Source organism: Bos indicus x Bos taurus, chromosome 22 (assembly GCF_003369695.1).
Source record: "Bos indicus x Bos taurus breed Angus x Brahman F1 hybrid chromosome 22, Bos_hybrid_MaternalHap_v2.0, whole genome shotgun sequence".
NCBI classification, from domain to species: domain Eukaryota; kingdom Metazoa; phylum Chordata; class Mammalia; order Artiodactyla; family Bovidae; genus Bos; species Bos indicus x Bos taurus.
Genome location: NC_040097.1, coordinates 9,062,619 through 9,068,714, shown reverse-complemented (window position 1 = coordinate 9,068,714; position 6,096 = coordinate 9,062,619). Strand labels below are relative to the sequence as shown.

General features: G+C 47.1%; 1 long non-coding RNA gene across 1 annotated transcript; it reads right to left on the bottom strand.

The window, feature by feature from the left end:
- Positions 1–104: 104 nt before the first annotated feature.
- Positions 105–5,863, bottom strand: LOC113880540. Its single transcript, XR_003507760.1, has 2 exons — positions 5,543–5,863; positions 105–276 (listed from the first exon to the last, which is right to left on the bottom strand). It is a non-coding gene; the product is annotated as an uncharacterized LOC113880540 (long non-coding RNA).
- Between the last annotated feature and the right edge of the window lie 233 nt (positions 5,864–6,096).

Genomic DNA, 6,096 nt, shown 5'->3' with positions numbered 1-6,096 from the left:
CCCACATGCAACCAGAAAAACTTGGATGTGTGATGCTGGGGGCTACTGCCAGAGTGGATAACAGCTGGAGCAAAAGTCTATTACAAAACAGAGTGGAGCCTGGATAGCAGTGAATTGGTATTCCTTTATATTTCACCCATGGTCCCACCTCAAGCCACACCATTTTGGGGATCTATCAGCAGAGAAAGTGTGGAGTCCTAAACAATGGACCATTCCCTCAGTCTTCAGACACAATTCCCTTCTGGTTTGCCTCTTTAGTAGAAGCTTGATCCCAACCTTTAAAAAAAAAAAGTTATTAGACGATTTGTTAAGAAAGGAAATTTGTGATACCAAAGTCCAGTGGGTATTACTATTAATGTGCTCAAAGATTTGGAAGGGAGAACACATCCCCAGCGTGAGCACTAGACTTCCCACTACCTCTCCCGGATGGTTTATTAACCCAGGCTTCCCTGGTGGCTCAGGACAAAGCATCTGCCTGCAATGCAGGAGACCTGGGTTCATTCCCTGGGTTGGGAAGATCCCCTGGAGAAGGAAATGGCAATCCACTCCAGTATTCTTGCCTGGAGAATCCCATGGACAGAGGAGCCTGGCAGGCTACAGTCCATGGGGTCACAGTCGGACACGACTGAGCGACTTCACTTTCACTTATGCAGAGAGATACTTCATGTCTAAACACTTCCACCCTACTGTCCACTCAACTCTTATCACACTATTGTTTATTATAGAGTATATATATAGGTATGTGTGCATGCTGTCACTTCAGTCATGTCCAACTCTTTGTGACCCTGTGGACTAACCAACAGGCTCCTCTGTCCATGGGGTTCTCCAGGCAAGAATACTGGGGTGGGCTGCCATACCCTCATATGTATGTATGTATATATACACATACATTTAAAGAGAGTTTTATATATATATATATATATATATATATATAGACAGGTGATTTTCAACGACATGTAAAATCACATGGCTGTAGTCAGTTTAACCCATCCCATACTGCAGTACCTTCCCAAAGATAAGACCCCATATTCCTAATGAGAAGATTTGAACGTTCTGATTAGTTAGACCACAAGCTAAGTTGCATGGCGAAAATAGTTAAATATCCACAATATCTACAACTATATTATTTGTACACATTTAAAAGCATATAAAATACCCAAAAATATTGCAGCCTTGTTAATCTGCTGTTCCCCAATACAAAGTAGAAAGTTACCCAAAAAAATAAAAACTGGTAAAAAAAAAAAATGAAAGCATATTAAATGTTAACTTAGATCTGCTTTTTCTCAGTCTTTCACAATGAAGTGTTATTAGAACTCTTCAACATCTATTTCTGTATCATTGGCTAGTTTCCTTGGACCTACCTTTTACCCAGTTTATATGGAGCGACAGCCCTTTATTCATTTATGAAAAACTATCCCAAGACAAACTATCCATTCTGGTAATTAAGGTTTTTTTACTTGTCATGTCAGTGTATATTTATGATTTCTATAAGATGCCTACCTTTTTTAATGAGAAATTGCAGACATATAAAAGTAGACTAAGTAGACTTTTCTGCCAATCACACAGCTTCAATATCTACTCAGCCGGTCTCTTCACCTCATACCATACATTGCTTTTTAAATTTAATTTGAGAGAATTCTTTGACAGTCCAGTGGTTAGGACTGCACATTTCTACTGCAGGGGACACAGGTTTAATCCCTGGTCAAGGAACTAAGGTCCCACATGCTATGTGGCACAACCAAAAATAAATTAGCAGGCAGTACTTCTGTATTATTGCAAAAGCCAGCTGGTCTCCTATCTGGCCTGTTGTCACAGTCACCTTGCTAAAATGAATAATTAGTTCAAACTGGAGAAGGCAATGGCAACCCACTCCAGTACTCTTGCCTGGAAAATCCCATGGACGGAGGAGCCTGGTAGGCTGCAGTCCATGGAGTCATGAAGAGTCAGACACAACTGAGCGACTTCCCCTTCACTTCTTACTTTCACGCATTGGAGAAGGAAATGGCAACCCACTCCAGTGTTCTTGCCTGGAGAATCCCAGAGATGGGGGAGCCTGGTGGGCTGCCGTCTATGGGGTCGCACAGAGTTGGACACAACTGAAGTGACTTAGTAGCAGCAGTTCAAACTATTCTTCCTTGAGAATTTAATTGCCTATAAAATGAAATCTGAACTGTAGCCCATGTGCTAAGATATAACCCCAGCCTTACCTATATTCATCTTAAGCTTCCATCACAGGGTGGGATTCTGTTCTCACCCTCTGAACTTTGCTTGTTAGAGCTGGAAGCACTCCCTGGAGAAAGTTTTCATGTAGTAAACAGTGGGCACCCACAAGTTTGAGGGCTGGTTAACTGAAAACCTTGGGCAAAATCACACATTAAAAAAAAAAGAGGCCACCTGTGTGCCAGGCATGATGCCTTGGTTCAGGTAAGAATTTTCAGAGGACATAAGAATGTATAAAAAATAATTCAATACTCATATTCCACACACAGCTTAAGAATAAACAGCATGGCTGAAGTCCCCTGCCTATGCCAGCCTGGTTATAAACCCTCTAGTCTTCCCCTATCCTTGAGCTAACCATTATCCTTCACCAGCATGACTTATTTCCTAAGCAAGAAGGTACATAATTGTTTTTCATGTTTAAAACTTCACCTAAGTCTCTCCATCTTGTGTGTATTCATCTGTAACTCTGGTTTTGACGACTCTGCCGCTCACACTGAACCATGTGAGGGCACTTGTCCAGGAAGGTCATGAGTCAGTGGTGACTCACTGGATCAACCTCTCCAGAAAGGAACCTGCAAGTAAGCCACTTCTCTCTGGGGCCTGATCTCCGGGATCACAAAGGGCCGTTGAGGTGCCCTGTGGCCACCTCTGTCCCAACATTTGGATACCCCAATACCCACTTCAGGTCTACTGGGAAGGAAGACTTACGTGGAAGAAGAGCTGGGTGGTTTTTTTTTTTTTACTACACTGGGTACTTGTTGCTGTTTGAGGGCGGCAAATAGGGGCTTCTCATCACAATGGCCTCTTGTGGAGCCTGGGCTCTAGGGCACTTAGGCTCAACAGCTGCGGTGCATGGGCTTAGTTACCTAGAGACGTGGGATCTTCCTGGACCAGGGATCAAACCCGTGTCCCCATTGTCAAGGTGGATTCTAAACCACTGGACCACCAGGGAAGCCCACAAAGAGCTGTTTCTATTATGTGCTCATTCAACAGACATTAGAATTGTGCCAGGCCCTGGAGATAAGGAAGTGAATAAGATGCAGGCTCTCCCTCAGAAAGCTCACTGACTAATGAATGGAATAATCACTTAAAGATCAGGAGCCTTTGGGAGTAACACTTGGGTATAACAGAAGCTACAATAAAAGACAGGTTCAGAGGAAATGGCACCCAAGAGGAGTGACAGGAAGTGTACAAGAGGTGACCTTTAAGCCTCATCTTGAAGTCTCAGGAGGGCATTCCAGGAAGGACTAAATGGTACAGAGGTGACAGCACACAATTGAAGGTAGGGAGGCAAGAATGAGGTCAGGGTCAGGGGCAGTGGAGAGGGACATTCCTTCAGTGTGGAGCTGGGGGCTCTGTTTCAGGGATGTCTGAGAGCAGGACTTCTCAAAGAAATGCAAGAGGAACAGGTTAAAATGATTCTGATTCCGTAGGGCTGGGGCCTAAAGTCTGCATTTCTGACAAGCTCTCCTGATGCTGCAGGATGACACTAAACAACCAGCTTGTGAGAAGCAGTCCAGTCGCTGAGGGCAGAGCAGAGGCTGGCTGGCTGGTGAGGAGAGAGAAGGGCACTGGAGAGAAGGGCAGTAGGCGTGAGGACCTGGTGAGGCTGGGAGGGAGGGGCCCACGCTTCTAAACTGAGGAACTGGGTAGACCCTTGGCATGTGTCTGACTCTGCCACCCTATGCACTGTAGCCCACCAGGCTCCTCTGTCCATGGGATTTGCCAGGCAAGAATCCTGGAGTGGGTTGCCACGCCCTCCTCCAGGGGACCTTCCCAACCCAAGGATCGAACCCGTGTCTCAGGTCTACCTGCACTGGCAGGTGGGTTCTTTACCACTAGCATCACCTTGGGCTTCCCTGGTAGCTCAGCTGGTAAAGAATCCGCCTGCAATGCAGGAGACCCTGGTTCAATTCCTGGGTCAGGAAGATCCCCTGGAGAAGGGAACAGCTACCCACTCCAGTATTCTGACCTGGAGAATTCCATGGGGTCGAAAAGAGACCTACTGAGTGACTTTCACTTTCACCTGGGAAGACCTTTGGCACTTACAGCAAAAAATACAGGAGGAAAGGAAGTATGTGCATTGAGAAATTTAATAAAATTACTGACCTGTATCCCTCATAAATATCAGTGTCACAAACAATAGAGGCTAACTTTTCAGATTAAGGAGACTCAAGACATGACAAGTAAATGAAATATGTGAACCTGAATTAGGTCTGGGACAAAACAGAAACAAAAAGTGCTAGACGGGACATTTTGGGGACAATTATCCAAGCTGAAATACACACTATTGATTAGGCTAAAATATTGTCTCAATGTTACATTTCCTGAATTTTATAATTATATAAGGATATCCTTATTTTCAGGAAATGACACTGAAGGTTAACGAATATGATGTAACCTACTTTCAAATGGTTTTATAAACTCTAAGAGTGCGTGTGTGTGATGGAAACAAAGGATAAGAAAGCAAATGGGGCAAATGTTAAAAATAAATGACTCTCAGTAAAGGGAGTAGGGCTTCTCCCGCAGCTCAGTGGTAGCTCCGTCGGTAAAGAATCTGCCTGCAATGCAGGAATCCGCCTGCAATGCAGGAGACCGGGGTTCGATTCCTGGGTCCGGAATATCCCCTGGCGAAGGAAATGTCACATTCCAGCATTCTTGCCTGGAAAATCCCATGGACAGAGGAGCCTGATGGGCTACAGTCCATGGGGTCCCAAGAGTCGGACATGACTTAGAGACTAAATCACCACCAAAGCGGGTAAGGGACTTCTTTGTACTATTTTTGCGACTTTTCTCTAAGTATGATGTTATTTCGAAAGAAAACATTGTAGGAGGAGGGGACAGCAGTGCTGAGCACCTCCTACGTGGACAGGGCGGGTTAAGACAGTGGACTGTACAGATTCTGGGTGGTCAGGGGGTGAACGCGAGGGGACTGCCCCGGAGAAATATCCAGACTGGTGACAGCAACTTGTCCCAGATGTGCAAACGGCAGTTGAAAGGACAGGTGTAGGACAGAGGTCTCGGTGGCGGCGGGGACCCGAGGGAAGGGGAGCAGGAGGCGGGAGGGAGGTCAGCTCCAGCGCGGAGAGGGAGGCAGAGGGCGTGGGTCCGAAGGCCCTGTGCCCCCAGGGAGGGCCACAGAGATAAGGTAAACTCTGCCGCCTGGGGCCGGAATGTCGCTGAGACCTTAGTGAACAAAGGCTGCCCATATTGGGCGGGGGCGGAGGCGGAGGCGGGAACAGCGACTGGAGCTGGGTGACCTCGGGCAGTTCTTAGCCCCTGTGACAGTGACCTGGCGGCAGGGATGGGGGATGGGGATTACCTTGATGATTCTAAGATCTCAAGACTGTGGTCTTTCTAATTTCCATGTAATGACGCCTGGAAGTCCTGTAAGGCCCAGGGCTCTCTGTTTGCACACTCGGAGAACCAAGAGATCAGCTCTTCGGAGGCTAGCACCTTCCAGGAATGCACAAGGCGGTTCAGCAATTCTTTCGGCAAAGTCAAATCGCCCAGCCTGGCGCCTCCGCCCACATTTCCTTTGTTCTCTCCTTTCTCTGGGCTTGTAGACGCGATCGCGGCATTAACCAGGCTACGCCACCAGGTGGCGACGGTGCCCCAACGTTAGCCTCCTCAAGCATCTGCCTTCCAGCCGCTCTTCCCGGAATCAGCGACTGGGAGGAGCTGCGGGTCTCCGGGAGCCCCCCACCGCTCCCTGGCTTCCAGCTGCATTCAAGACCGTCCTGCCTGCTCCAGTGCAGGCAAAGCTGTGGCTCCCTTTTCAGGCTGCAATTCCTAGTAGCCTCGTTTGAAAGTGTGCTTCGTGTACCACAAAGCAGGGGCACCAAAAGGGGAAACAAAAAGAGGAGGATTCAGGTG